We start from the raw sequence: 14,303 nt of genomic DNA on the forward strand, positions 1-14,303 counted from the left end.
ATGGCTTTTGATCACAGAATCTTTATTGTAGAGAATATGAGTTTCAAATGATCTTTAAAATAACTTGGGGAGCTAAATGCAAAAAAAAATTCAGCCAGAAAACTGGTAATACTAATAAATGCAACCATTTTATTAGATGCTTATAAATAAATGGTTTTCATCCATAAATGCAATATGTATGAAGAGCAAAAGGTTGGAATTCAAGGCTTATTCCTGGCTACAATTTCCTCTGCTGTTTATTTGCAGTTTAAAGGTTCTAAACCGATATTAAAGCTCTCCATTTTATTTCTAAAAACACTCACATAACACGATGAAACGAATAATGGCTGAAAAGTTGAAAAGCACACAGACATCTTTCTATTTTAAACTAGGAAAGATTAGATTCTCCTCTCCAAAAAGAGAAAAGACATGAAAACTAAAAGATTAAATCGTTTATGGAAGTTCATGCTGTCTTGTTTTTTCGTTGACTGTTTTTACGGATTATTTTTCCAGTCTGACTAAAAGACTCCTCAAAAATGGTAAATGAAGATTGTCAATATTTATATGTTTCAAAAACTTCTGAAAAATATTAGTTTGCTTTGATATAATTAAGTCCACTAAAATGAAGAAGAAATTGGACTAAATCATTCAGACTGCATTATTGATAATTTCCCACATTTTCAAATGTAAACTTTTGTTCAAGAAGGTCCAACAAAATGGCAAGGGAATGCAAAATGAATGAATTTAGATCAGAATAAATTAATGAACAATTATTTTCATTTGTTCAAATACATCAGTTTCTGCTTTTTGTGCTTAATTGATGTCAATCAAAAGAAATGATCCTTGACATGTTTTGGAATCACTTATTAAGCTTTGGGGCAGTTGATTGAATTGATGAACATTATTGTACTCGAATAATTAATCGTGTTTATCACATATCTTTTTTACCTCCCGTGCCAATGTTTAATTGCAAGGTTGCGGGAATGAGACAAAAGACTTTTGTCATTAGACTGACTCACAAATTCTTCTGGTATGAAATGTCCGATTTCCCCTGACAGCTCCACAAAGCCTCTTTTCACAGCAATGACACAGATCTTTCCCCAATATACCTTTTTTTCTGGGAAGGGGAGCCTTAATCTTTTTGGATTTGACTCATATTAGTTCTGGGAACACAGGTGGCCTTGCACTAGGAGAAAATTGCCAACATTCTTTTTTTGGATCATTCCGTCGACATGAAGGTAAATAAAATGGATTATTCATGAAATTCTTTAAGTTAAAATTATGCCGTTCATTCTAGACTACTAAATTTATTTTTTTACTGCCATCGTAGATAAAATCATTTTAAAAACTGCATCCAAAATACAATTTAGTTGTAGGTGATTTTTTTTTTCATGAAATAAATGTACAGCTCTAATTTTCACCATAAAAATAGATACTACAAAGTTAAATACAGAAAATTGATTTTCTGAAAGTGCTAATTAAAGTAGACAGGTAATAATACAGTGTGCACTAGTTCATTCAAATTAAATGTGGAATATGACTATAATATATAGATCTTATTTTTTAAAGTGACTTTTTTGTTATGATTAGCAACATCTTTTTTCAAACAAAGAAGAAGAGATTAGTAGTCATGTTTTTGAGTTTTTAAATTGTTTTTAGGCAGCAAATATGAATTTGTTGATTTAGAACATTACAAAATGAACTGAATAGTTTGCGGTGCTTGGCCTGAGTGATTGGATTTATATAAACACAATTTACATGGTACAACAGCACAACAAAGACACTATAAAAGGAAGAGATGGAAAAACAACTTTTATAGAAGAAAAGAATGTTTTATATAAAGGTCAGGGAAAACAAATTGATTTTGTTTTTGTTCAAAATCGAAGGCCTCAGCCTCCGAAGCATCATGTTAATTAAAAAAAAAAAAAAAGGGGTGGGAGGGGGCTGGCAATACAAAATCTGACCTAATATGGTCAACAAATCCAGTACAGTACTGATGACACGGTACACAGGGTGCAACCCAGTGGAGAGGAAATCTGACAGACATGGGAGGTCGCCTAATAAGGTTATGGAAGGGGGTGGGAGCAAATGGACACGGCATTTTATTGGTTTGCGATTTGAATTTCAGACGCCGCTCGTGTCCAATGGAGATGCTTTCTCCTTCGACAGGCATATCATTTGAATTTCAGCCTGTCCCCTCTTGTGCGTGCGTGAGTCAATACGTGTGTGCTTGCATGTATTTTGGTGTGTTTGTGAGCGAGCAAGAAAGAAAGGGAGCGAGCCGTTCAGCTGGCGGACAAGGAAGGAAGGAATGTGCATGGGTGGTTTACAGCTGAACCAATGAGGACGGTGCCTGGCTCCAAAACACCTTGACAAGTGCTGCAGAACCAATCCGTGTTGTGGTGACACCATTGGCACCCCATTTTGTTTCCTGACACATTCAGCGTGGGACTTTTTGGCTCATACCGAGAGCATGAATGTATTGCCTCAGGCATGTGCGTATGACATTGTGATTTACTAGGGAGGGATTTCTCTCTGCCTCCCTCCCTCCCTCGAGAAGCCTCTCTCTATCTTTGATGGCTCCGGTTCAGACATCCAGACTCTGTGGTCGGTAGTTTTTAGAAAAATCACCATCTTAGCCAGGCCGTTTGCCAAACTTGCCTAAAATCCAACCCCTCTTTCCGCACCCTGACACCCCATCACGAGTGGCTTGCGGGTTAGCAGTCGCATCTGCATTGTCATTAAAATGATAACGGTTTTGCTTCAAGCTCGGAATAAGATGATACGCTCAGCAAAATGGCGTAGTCATCAAACGGAGATGACACACGTGGTGGACGCAGGCAGTTGTCTTTTTTTCCTCCCCCGAGCTTCTCATAGAACTATTATCCGCCGATTAATCATGTGAGTAGATACCACATCATTTACAATGCCATTTTCTCTCTTCGTAGCCACGAGGCAATATTACCTTTTGACGACATGGGGAGAGGCAAGTCCCATATTAAATTTGTGAGGGCGCAAGAGAGTGGGAACATTACTTTTAATACCGTCTGAACATCTGTGTTGCCAAGTGACGACAGTTGATAAAAACAAAATCCCCAGGGAGGAATCAGCGTTTTATGAACCTGAAGCGGCGGTAACCACAAAGCATTAATAAGAAAAAGGTTTCTTTATTTCAAAAAGTGGCAGCTTGTCATCATCATACATCAAGATTCTCAATGTGATATTAGGCAGCTTTTTGTTTTTTTTTAAATTGCATACCAGAAAGTGCTTCCTGTAGACTCTTTATGGTTACATCATACAAATATTTTTGAGGAGAAAGATTGATAAGCAGTAGCAAGACAAGAATCCATGTGGAAAACATAAGTGGGAGACAAGGAAAAATCTATGCATAACCTACACACACACAAGTCAACACCCACACACAATTTCCTCGCCCTCTCTGTGCTTTTTTTTTTTTTTTCTCAATGAAAGTCTTTCACACGGACGACACACGTCTCGGCAGCAGTTGCGTGCGCCCGCCGCAAAGACGACAAAAGTTCATCTCATTAACTCCTGACAAGCCTGCTCTCGCTCGCTCTCTCTGGCGCAGGAAGTGGCGTGATTAAGCACTCCTGACGCAATCTAATTGTCTGTCCCGTTTCCCAAAAAAAAAAAAAAAAAAAAAAAAGAAAAGAAAATGAGAAGCCCTATCACTCCCGCCCACAAAAAATGTACCCCTGAGTCCACGTTGACAAATTCTTTAACAAGCTGTGGTTAAAAGGAAGCTGGTTTTACTCTGAGTCACCCCCCTCCTTTCAAACGGTTTACTGGAAATAAAGAGGGAGGAGGAGGGAGGGGGCACTTTCAGAGAAGTCACGTGACCCAGTCGGGCAAACCACAGCACAGTGAGCCTTTGACTTGCACTAGGCCATGGGGGGAAGGCAGGCAGGCAGGCAGGCAGGCAGGCGGGCAGGCGGGCAGGCAAGCATACGCCCAGCCCAGTGCAGATGGCCCTGATTTGGGTTACAGGAGATACAATCCTGGGAGTTGGCAATCAACATTTCACAGCCTCTTAACCCTTTCACAACCGGACTCGACTCCGCACAGGAAATTCCTAGATTTCATATTCTTGACTCTCGCCGCCGTCAAACATTCCCATCTGGGGATGACGAGGAACTTCGGCACATTTTTGGAGCCATTGATATAAGCAAGCGGCTGGCTGGAGCCTTCACAAAAAAGACATGACTTCACTATTCCTAAATAGACGTGGTGAGAAAATAAACTCGAGCGAGCGCTGGGCATCGCACATGGCAGGAGGTTGGCACGTGGAGGCTAGCAGAAATACCGTAAGATGCTGCCACCTAACAAAAAAAGGGACAAAGCAGTTGTGGGCAATTGACACAAAGTTGGTGCTACGCAAAAAGCGTCCCACTACTCTTAATCCGGTTGAGTCTGAGATCAAAGATTTGTGTCCAAATCCATCATCCACGGATGAATTCCTCTGTTCCCCCCCTCAAACGTGGCGGAAAAAAGGTAACGCACGGAGTGGTGCTCCGAGATGTCCTTGGAAAAGATGGAAACATACGAATGGTGTAAACGCGCATCCAGATGCCGTCCAATCAAACGAGGAGAACGGTCGGGCGGGCGCGGGGGCTGCCCTGCTGCCACACATCATCAGCGAGCCAGTAATGCACAGTGGGAGATGAACACAGTGCGTGAGAAAGAATAGGCGCATAGGAAGAGTGGGACACAAGAAAAAAAAAAGAATGAACGAGAGGAAGAGGGAGAGCGAGACGACGGGTGTGTTTTAAGACGGCAGCATGCAACGTCACTTCAAATCTGCTCTCGCTTGGATGCGCAAAAGATGCTGTTCTTGCATCACGGCACAAGAGTGCGACCAAAGTCACGCCGTTAAAAAAAAATATATATATCTCTTACACTTTCCTGTGTGATGTCATCGTTCGAATTAATAAAGTTAATTAGCAAAACATGTACGCCAACCACGCAAAATTGTTTTAAAGCCAATTCTGACACAATGACAATCTTTTTTTTTTTTTTTGGTTATTACGTTTTTGTCAAATTTTTTTAATTTTAGATTAATTGCTACATACAGTACATACATGAATGTATATAAATGAGTGGTGTCAGTTCAATTGAATTCCAGAGCATCATTTCTTTCTGGCTTAGTCATAAGTTGTGAAAGCACACAGCAGTCACGTGCCGAGGTGTGGCTGGCTTAAGCTTTGTCCGCAAGCGGGCTTACTTAAGATCAATGTTTGATTGCTTACAAAATAACAATGGAATGCGGAATGAGCAGACGGCTGATGCCAAAATAAAGGAACGTGAGAAGGAGAGGATGGAAAAATAGAGATGAAGATGATGATGATGGTCTGAAAAGGCTCGCTATCACCTACGCCAGCAGATTCTGGCTCCGAATAACTCATTGTCTGCCCGGGTCATAAAGTGAGGCGGAAGCTTTTGTAGAAATTAATGCTCGACTGTTTATCCTTAACTTAGTGCTCGCTGACATCATGTGCAGACAATACGCACTCACCATGTCAATAAATCTCAATTCAAAAGGCAGATGTGACCTACTGAGCAGGAGACTCGAAAAGAATGGCCAGATATAACAGAAAGAAACAGAACGGAGCGGCAGATTTCAAACGTGTGAATCAAAACGTCAAGCAAATCTTCAAACTGCTATGCACGTGTGGAATGTCGCATCCCTGCTTTTAGAGTTTTAAAGTTCAAGTTTAGGAAGTGCTAACAAGCCCAGTTGGGTGTGAAGGCACCGAGGTTCTGATACACTCAAAAGGAGCTCGTAGCGATAAAAAAAAAAAAAAAAAAAAGGAGCCGCTGTGATTCTGGGGAGGCTTCCTTCGTACGAGGGCAAAAAGAGGAAGTGATTTGAGGGGGAATAAATCTTTACAGGAGGAGGAGGGGTGTTAAAGGTGAGAGAGAGGGGCCTCAATTAACACAATGAAAAGAGCCGCCAAGAAATGAAGGTCCACCTCATTACTTTGATGTTTCCTGCCACAGCGGAGCTGTAAAACGGGGGGGCGAGCGCTACGACACACCAACAATGTTACCATGATATTCTTACGTACGTGGACAGAAATGAAGAAAACACATTGGGGCTTCAAGTTTGCATTTCCATACCAGGAGAACCCAACAGTTGTATGGAGATGGAGAACTTGAGGGAACTCCCCAAAACTTGTTGTTTCCACAGGTGTCGACATGACCTGTTTTTAATTTGATTTAATTGGAATTGTTTTGAATTTGAGCAGCACCTTCTCGTGTGTGATGACAATACAAAGGATTTTATTTCTTTGATTTGATAATGATGAACACATTTTGGCTGTAAATCAAACATACACTGACATTTATAGGATCAGTGTTGTCTGCACACGGGGAAACATCAGATTGTGATTTATTGTACTTGTGTGGCTCAAAAAGCTCAAATGGAGTTTTAGCAAGCGCCTTTAAAAGTGACAAAAACAATGATTTGAGAATCAGAATTCTCCAGCCACTTATCTTCACTCGTTTTTTTTTTATATGTATTTTCACTTTTGTGAGTTATTCCCTGTGACCATTATGGGGTTTTTTTTGTTTCTTCTTCTCACGAAACAACAATTATTTATGCATGCAGCTATCACCATCGTGTGGAGCTCCCGAGAACCTCGCCAGCAGACCTGTTCTGAAGAAAATCACCACTGATGGGACATTGTCATTTCCTAGTAATGTTGTTGGGATCATTTGAAACTGTAAACACTTGCAGGGAGCTGTAGAACATTCAACATGGCTCATGATTTTAGGTCTTACCCTGCAAATTATGGGCAATATAAATGAACTGGCAAAAATCCTCATTTGCTGCTGATGCAAATGCAACATTGGTTAAAAGTGAGAAACCACTTGGGGGGGAAACTCTTAGCACCTTTTGGGCTTTCCCTTGAATTATAAAGCTACACTTGTGCACACATCTGCCTCTGTGACCAAAATAAACTTTTGAAATAGCTTTTTTTTTTTTTTATCGGTGTGCTTCTTGAAGGGCAAGCATAATGATACTTGGATTAGTTGTTGTCTGCAAACTTCGCTAAGTATAACTGGCAAGAGGTACTCACCCGCATAAACACTTGCAGACTGATGATATCACACACACACACACACACACGCACACACGCACGCACGCACACAGATACAGTTAGTCGGTGGATTTCTTCCTCTGCCTTCATGCTCAAACTTCAGCGTAGCTTGGCAGGAGCAGCTTGGGAGAATCCAAGAATAAAAACTGCGTGGAGAGACACAGAAGAAGGGAAAGGGGTGAGAAAATAAACAACAACAACAAAACATTACAGGAGTGAATCCACTAGTAGAAATAGTTTTGAGTCAGTGAAGCACCATCCTGCCATCCGGCTCACAGTGACACAGAGTCAGATTGTGAAAACTAACAACAAAACAGAAAAAAAATGCAGTTTATTAGTGTCAGACTAAGTACGTGTTTGGGGGCGAACAAAGACGATAGCTGGACTTAAACTACAGCAAGGGTGAAATTAATGATCATGATGGAGAATAAAAAAACGAAAATATTGAATATTCATAGATTTTTTTTAAGCACATTAAAAATGTGCTTCACTTTTATTCCATTTTTTTTTAAATGAGGATCCAGTAATAATGTAAAAAGGATCTTTAGTCACGACACCAGATGAGACATACTTGAATCATACATTGAGAGGTCCGGTTCAAATCATATCGATGGCCTTTTGTAATTATAGTTGTGCGTGAGAAAGCGACAGGAAAGAGGCGTGGGATGGATTTCTTACGCAAGTTGTGGACTTGCCAGCTTTGTGATCTTGACCTGATAAACCTTTCCGACTTATTTCAATGCTGCTCACACGTATTCTCTATCCAAGTCAAAGAGGAGATTTTCTTTTGAACACATGATTTGTGACAGCGTGGCTAGCTTGACTTGTTATTTCATACATATATTTAAAAAGCTAGCTAGCTTTGTTTAAAAGAGGTTCCATTCTGACTAACTGCTAGAATGGGATTAATATTAAAAAAAACGATAAAAAGGTCAAACTGTGCAAAGTTTGGTTGAAGTACAATTAGGCACAATGACAATGAATCAAGTGAGATGATGAAAGTGATCAGGCTGTAATTTTGCAAGTCCCTTCCATACTGTACAGCCATTTGAATGGATTTGGATGACTGACGGATGTAATCAAACAGGTTAGTAACAGTTGACTGGGCCACAAAGGGGGCCAGTGTAACTCTGCAATCCGTTTGTTTAAGCTCATGCACACATGCGCGCCTCCAAAGGGTGCTTGTGACGCACTTGGGGCAGTTTGGCATTACGCAACGGAGCACCAAAGCAATCTGGCTAAACTGGACTGGAGAAAGAACCAAGTACCGGACTTAAATTAGGCGAGGCAGGACAAGACTTGACAGATGTGGGAGGGGAGAGCAATGGAGTGTGAGCAATGGCTTTGGACAGACAGGCAACTCCTTTTGATGACACACACATTGGTCTCTGGATTCACACTTAAGGGAGACTCACACCTACAAAAAAATCTGAAATGTATTTTTGTGTGACCTTTACATTGCTGCCGTAGCAGACTTAAAAAGGGGAAACTTGGTGCTGCTTGATTGTGGAAGAAAACAGTCATCACGATTATTTTGGGAGTAATTGAAAGCACGATTATTCAAATGATCATTAGGTTAGTGGTAGAAAAGAAGAAAATGTTTAAAGGTCAAATTAAATTCCTTTCAAACGTTATAAGAACGTAAGTTGCTTTGCAACCCAAAAAAAAATACAATTGGATTTTTTTTTTTCTTCACTAGGAGTGCCAGAATAGTTTTGGTGAGCACTATATCATGTAATATATTTATATATTTTAAGCACAGTTCAATATAAATATTAAAGATGCTAGTATTGTGTTTCTGTTGTGTGCACATTATGGAAACAAGATAAAATCAAAACAAAGATTATTTTACGCTTCAAAATATTGACAGCTTTCATGAAGGCTGTCGTGTCAAGATTAGATTGAATTGTTGAGTTCTCCGTTGATTTTTCACGACAAATCCAGGCTGCATTGTTCCACTAAATTGTGTCCGTTTACCATGCGTGTCTAATTAGCGCAGGGGTTTTCCCCACTTTGTGCCATTTTCTGGAGTTTCCAACATTTCACGTTTTGAGCAAGTCTTGAACTTTGATTTTTGTGTAATAATTAAACTTTCAAAAATTTGGGCGTTGCTGCATTCTGGGGGGGGATTTTATTTTTGTTACAAGCGTGCCAGTGAAAATGAACCTGCCCTACCTTTTCTTCTCCACCCGAGTTGTACAGTACATATGCCCCTCCTTCTCAGAGGTTGCTGTTAATATGATAAAATATTACTGTATAAAGTATAACATTATTAAAACTCAAAATTTGTTTCACTAAAACACACACACAGAGACACGTACTAACTCATAAATTGCAGTTGGAAACAACAGTCAGATAAAATCTTCAAATACGTGACGTTTAAAAAAAAAAAAAAGATAATCTGTTCTGATCTGGTTCAACTTGATTTTTCTGGACTAACAAAGACGGACAGTTAAGTGTGCCTTGTGTTTTTGCTCCCTTTCTCTTTCTTTCTCTCATCTGTGTGTGCATGAGCGTGCATGCGGTAATAAGGACGGCGAGTCAGACATGCTTGGGATGCCCGAGATGTTATATTTGCAAAGCCATTAATCCAATGAAAGGATGAGAGCTTGGTGCAGATGCGTAAGACATTTGGGCAGCTCTATGACAGGATGAAGACGAAAAAGGTCATGAACATGAATGATAGCAATTTTGCCTCTTATCTTTTTTCTTTTTTTCACAGAAGAAAATTACAAATAAAACGACTTTTAATACTGAGAGCTGCAATTGACAACAATCAAACCCTAAATTTAGGAGTGAGCTGTGGAAAAATCAAACTAATGCAACTCATGAGTTAGCAAGACTTAAATATCTGTAGAGGTTTGTAAAAAATAATAATAATAATAAGAGTGTCCTTATTCCCAAGATGCTTCCAAAGAAATGCTTGAACACATAAATAACGATGTACAGGAACAAGTGAGCTTTCAAGCTCTGTGGGGCCCCCAAAGTGAAACAAGATCCCGGCAGTGCTCTTACTCTATTTTATCGTTTTCACGGTCTGTAAATTAAGCATTCACTACCCACTAACCTCCTCCCTGGGAAACAGCAGGTTAAAATACACTTGATGTAATGCCAATAAGTGTGCTTTTTCTTTCGCTACGCATGAATGCATGTTTTCTTTTTGGTTTTTTTAAAATCTCTTTCTAAGAACCAGTTCGGCCCATGTACAATCATCTCCCGCAGTCTCAGCAGGATCCACGGACCATAGAAGGGGGGTGGGGGGGGCTGAGTGCACCAAGGAAGAAGACAAGTGGCACCATACTGTCCACTTAAGTAATTCAAGATTTGCAACGCCCTCTACTGGAGAAATGTCAACACTTTACAACATAAAAATCTGGGTTGTAATAGGTGATGGATGTGTCATCAGTTAGGGATGGGTTTTCTTCTCATCCTTAAACTCATTGATTTATTTGGTAGCCTTCTCATTGATATATCGATGAATAAGATCAATAAGATCCCATTGATGCTGTGGAAGTTCGAATCATGAACAGAACAGAGCGGTGCAGACTTTTTTATATCACAACTATCAATTTGAGCAGTATCTACAACATACCACTACAATATTGTTTTGCGAGATCCTTTATCTTCCCTTTCCATGAAATGTTTTTAGATTCACGAGTCAACAGGTCACAGAGAGACAGGTCAAGTTGCCATGGTGATTGGATAACCCTCATCACCCATTTGAAGCTCTCTGGCACCCTCTACTGATCACGTAGGAACATAGCACGGACACGCCACACCGAATAAACAGTTCATTATAAATCATACGGTGGGTATCAAAACTTTTTTTCATACCACACTACTATATTAAGTAGATTGTAAAAACAATAAAAGCCCAACTGCAATAAATTAGTAAATGACATACATTTATTTTTTTTCTGCTAATTGCCTTCAGTTTATATCATGGATTGCACTTGGCGATATTTAAGCTATTTTATTGATTCATTGTTACACAGTGCATGCATTTCTAATGGAATAGAAAAAGATCTCTGAAGGTTCTGAACTCCTGTTTTCAAGCCAGTGTGACATTGAGTGCAATAACGTTGCCTGAAAGGCATGGATGTTGCTCAACTTCTCATAGCTCGCCTGTTCTTAATAATTCTTCTTAAGACCACAAACTGAGGCTGTATCTTAGTTACAGCCAATTACAAATAAGTCGTGTAAGGGTTTGTTTTTAATTCCACTCAATCGACAAAATTCTTCAAATAATTGATTCTGACTTACTTTAGAAAATAGCCTCATTAAAACACCAGACCCATATGTAAGTTCATCAATATATTTAATCTATCCAAACAACAATTGTAACTGTGTCTAAATAGACAAAAATATCTCCAAAATGTTGACGCAATTTCAAGCAAAAATGCAATAAAACGCAATGAAAACATCCACATAAACCTGATCTATTGGAGGATCAAACGAAAAAAAAAAAAATCTTGCTTTAAAAACAATCCAATTCATAAAAAATGCATGAGGGCGGCCCCAGCAAGGAGCACAGAGTTTCATCATGAACCCAATGACACCAAAAGCTGCAGTAGCAACAACACTCGCTAGACGGCGACATTCTGCTTTGAAATCTCCAAAGTCAGCCAGCCTCGGACTCAGATTGCATGTGGGAGGGAATTATTTATTTGGGCATTTAAAAAGAGCAAACAGCACGTCGTGGTTTCACTTCAGGTCTAGCGGGCGAAGTCTGACAGCTTTAATGACAGATGGAGCCAGAGCAGCAAACACAAGCAGATGTCTGTGCTCACTAATCTAATCAACAGTGCAAGACCTCCTTTGCTATAAAGAGCAAAAGAAACTCTCAGGAGATGGAGAAAGTAGAGATGGAACACACAGAAAGGAGGGTGAGTGAGTGACAGGGTTGGGGGGGGGGGCAGAATTGTGGGAGGCGGGCGCGAGAGTCATTTTATCCTCGTGCGCGTTCAGTCAGAGGGGTCAGCGAGTGCGATTGTTCTAGAACTGCCTGTCAAAACAGTGCAGCCCCCGACTCACGTGTGCCCCCCACTCTCAAATTCACGCACGCAGCAAAAGCAAGCACCACCATGACCTTGTTTCGAGAGCTGCGTCACAGCAGCAACATCACACGCGGAGGCAAGTGAACGGCATCACACAACACGTTGAGGAGAGTCAAGAAAAATGTTGTCTTACCGAAAGAGCCCGAGTGAGGTCGTGCGAAAAAAGGAAGGGGGATGCCGAGGCCAAGCTCTCGTCTTCGCGTAGAGAGCAAACTGCCGAGGCCAGAGAGAGGGACAGTCAAGCACATGGCAGGGACACGCTATCAGAGTGAGAGCAAAACAAGGAAGACAAGAAAAAGAGGGGTGGGGGTACCACTGAGAGAAAGGGAGGGACAGAGACGGAGGAGTGCAAGAAGGTAGAGTGAAAGTGTACCAAACGGAACTTTAAAGGCTGGGAGAGGGCAAGTGAGTGGTGGAGAAAAAGAGAGAGAGAGAGGGAGGGAGTGAGAGACCTTAGGAGACAGAGGTTGTTGTTGTTTTTGAATTTAAAGGACAGGGCCGTAGGCTACGAGTGTTCAACCCACTGACACAAGAACAGCTCCATTATTCTGACTACTGGCAGATGAGATTACACAACTCATGAAGTCATAATATATATGACATAATAACACAAGCAAAGAGCTCTGCTTCCCTGGAATATGATCACTGTCATCTATATCTTTGTTTACATCACATGCTCGCGTGGGATTATTGGAAGTGAGGCGGCGGGTTGGAAATGGGCTCTGACGGGAGATCAACTTCCCGGGAAACCCAGCAAAACAAAAACAATACGTCCAGGCTCGCTCTCTCTGCTGGCCGGCTACTGGAAAGTATCATGCCAACAATAAGAGCGTGGTCGCTAAGAAGCCGTTGCACAACATCTCCAAGGAAGGAAGGGGGGGGGCATAAAAGTTTCAAAGTGTGACAGGTTTTGGCAAGGAAAAAAAAGTAGTTGAGGCCAGCCGGAGGGTTTTCATTCACTCTCTGATATTAATGTCTCCAGTAATTTATTTTGACCATTAAAAGTAAAAGATAGGCAAGCCCAAACTTTGTAAAAAGTTAAACATTAACTCAATGGCTCATCGACAAAGCAAATGAACATTCATTTGCAAGGACTGTTCTGTTGAATAAATACCAAGTTTTTAGTAATTCAATAATCAAATAATGGTGATTGTTTTTTCTTTCTCATAATCAAAGTGTGATTATCACAGAGGTCTAATTTGGGGTGTTCAATAGCATGCATGTTTGCATGCTCACTACTTTTCACCGTGCAAGCGTCAAACTTTCAGTAAAATATGAACAAACAAAATGCAACATCCAACTGAGAAAGAAAAAAGTTTGGAGTTGGTCTCAGGTGCGCTTGTCATATTTTTCTTTCAAAGTCAAAGTCAGCTTTATTGTCAATCTCTTCATGCCAAGACACACAAAGAAATATAACGCCCCACAGTGGAAACTTTCATTTCAACAATCATTTATCAATATGCTAGAGTGACGTATCTTTATGCAAGCATCAAATTCGCCCTTAAATTAATAGCAATATCCCTAATGATTTCATATGCATACATATTTATTTATTATTATTTTTTAACGCTTCATTAGCTTGCGGGAAGCCAGAACACCTGTTGCACGTAAAAGTCGTTGAAACAGCAGGTAGATATAAATGTTTGCAAGACAAATACGTCAGTACTCACCAGTAACGAAGTTGACTTGAGTTTTAAATAGCGTGGTTCCCCTCACGGTGTGCATTATAGTAATAAACGATATGCAAGCAGGAGTCGGTGTTACCATGTTTACCGAGTCGGTCGTCTGATAATTAACCTGACTGATTTCAACCGGTTTGAACTGGCCATTGAGGACTGTCAAAATTGACCTCAATTTAATTTTAAACACATACTGCAGTTTTTTTTTCCAATTGAGAAAAAAAACATATTTTTACTCAGTGACATACAAAACTAAAATGTGAAGTATTTATTTATATATATATACTGTATAAATTAATCTGCAACATTTGACCAAGCAGATGTGGACATTACATATCAAAAGATTTAATCAGTTCCACAACTATCCTTCACATCTTCAGCCTGTACATGTGTTAGAGATTGTAAAGCTATACGACAACAGATGCCTTGAATTCTCTCGAGTAACCTGTTGTGTTCTCACGTGTCCT

At 40.2% G+C, this 14,303-nt stretch overlaps 2 long non-coding RNA genes across 7 annotated transcripts in view; one reads left to right on the forward strand and one right to left on the reverse strand.

Annotated features, from left to right (window-relative positions):
* The window catches only part of LOC119134137, a 29,957-nt gene extending 16,020 nt beyond the window's left edge, over positions 1 to 13,937 (reverse strand). Inside the window, exons 1-3 of one of the 6 annotated variants that reach the window (XR_005100266.1) lie at positions 13,828 to 13,937; positions 12,291 to 12,370; positions 7,080 to 7,246 (exon numbers count right to left, since the gene is read on the reverse strand). This is a non-coding gene — a long non-coding RNA (uncharacterized LOC119134137). Of the gene's footprint in view, positions 1 to 7,079; positions 7,247 to 12,290; positions 12,629 to 13,827 lie in introns of those variants that run through there. The other 5 variants (XR_005100263.1, XR_005100264.1, XR_005100261.1 and 2 more) reach the window with 5 other exon arrangements.
* On the forward strand, positions 1,020 to 6,812 carry LOC119134141. Its single transcript, XR_005100269.1, has 2 exons — positions 1,020 to 1,217; positions 6,608 to 6,812. It is a non-coding gene; the product is annotated as an uncharacterized LOC119134141 (long non-coding RNA).
* Positions 13,938 to 14,303: the final 366 nt, after the last annotated feature.

Source organism: Syngnathus acus, chromosome 14 (genome assembly GCF_901709675.1).
Source record: "Syngnathus acus chromosome 14, fSynAcu1.2, whole genome shotgun sequence".
Classification (NCBI taxonomy): Eukaryota; Metazoa; Chordata; class Actinopteri; order Syngnathiformes; family Syngnathidae; genus Syngnathus; species Syngnathus acus.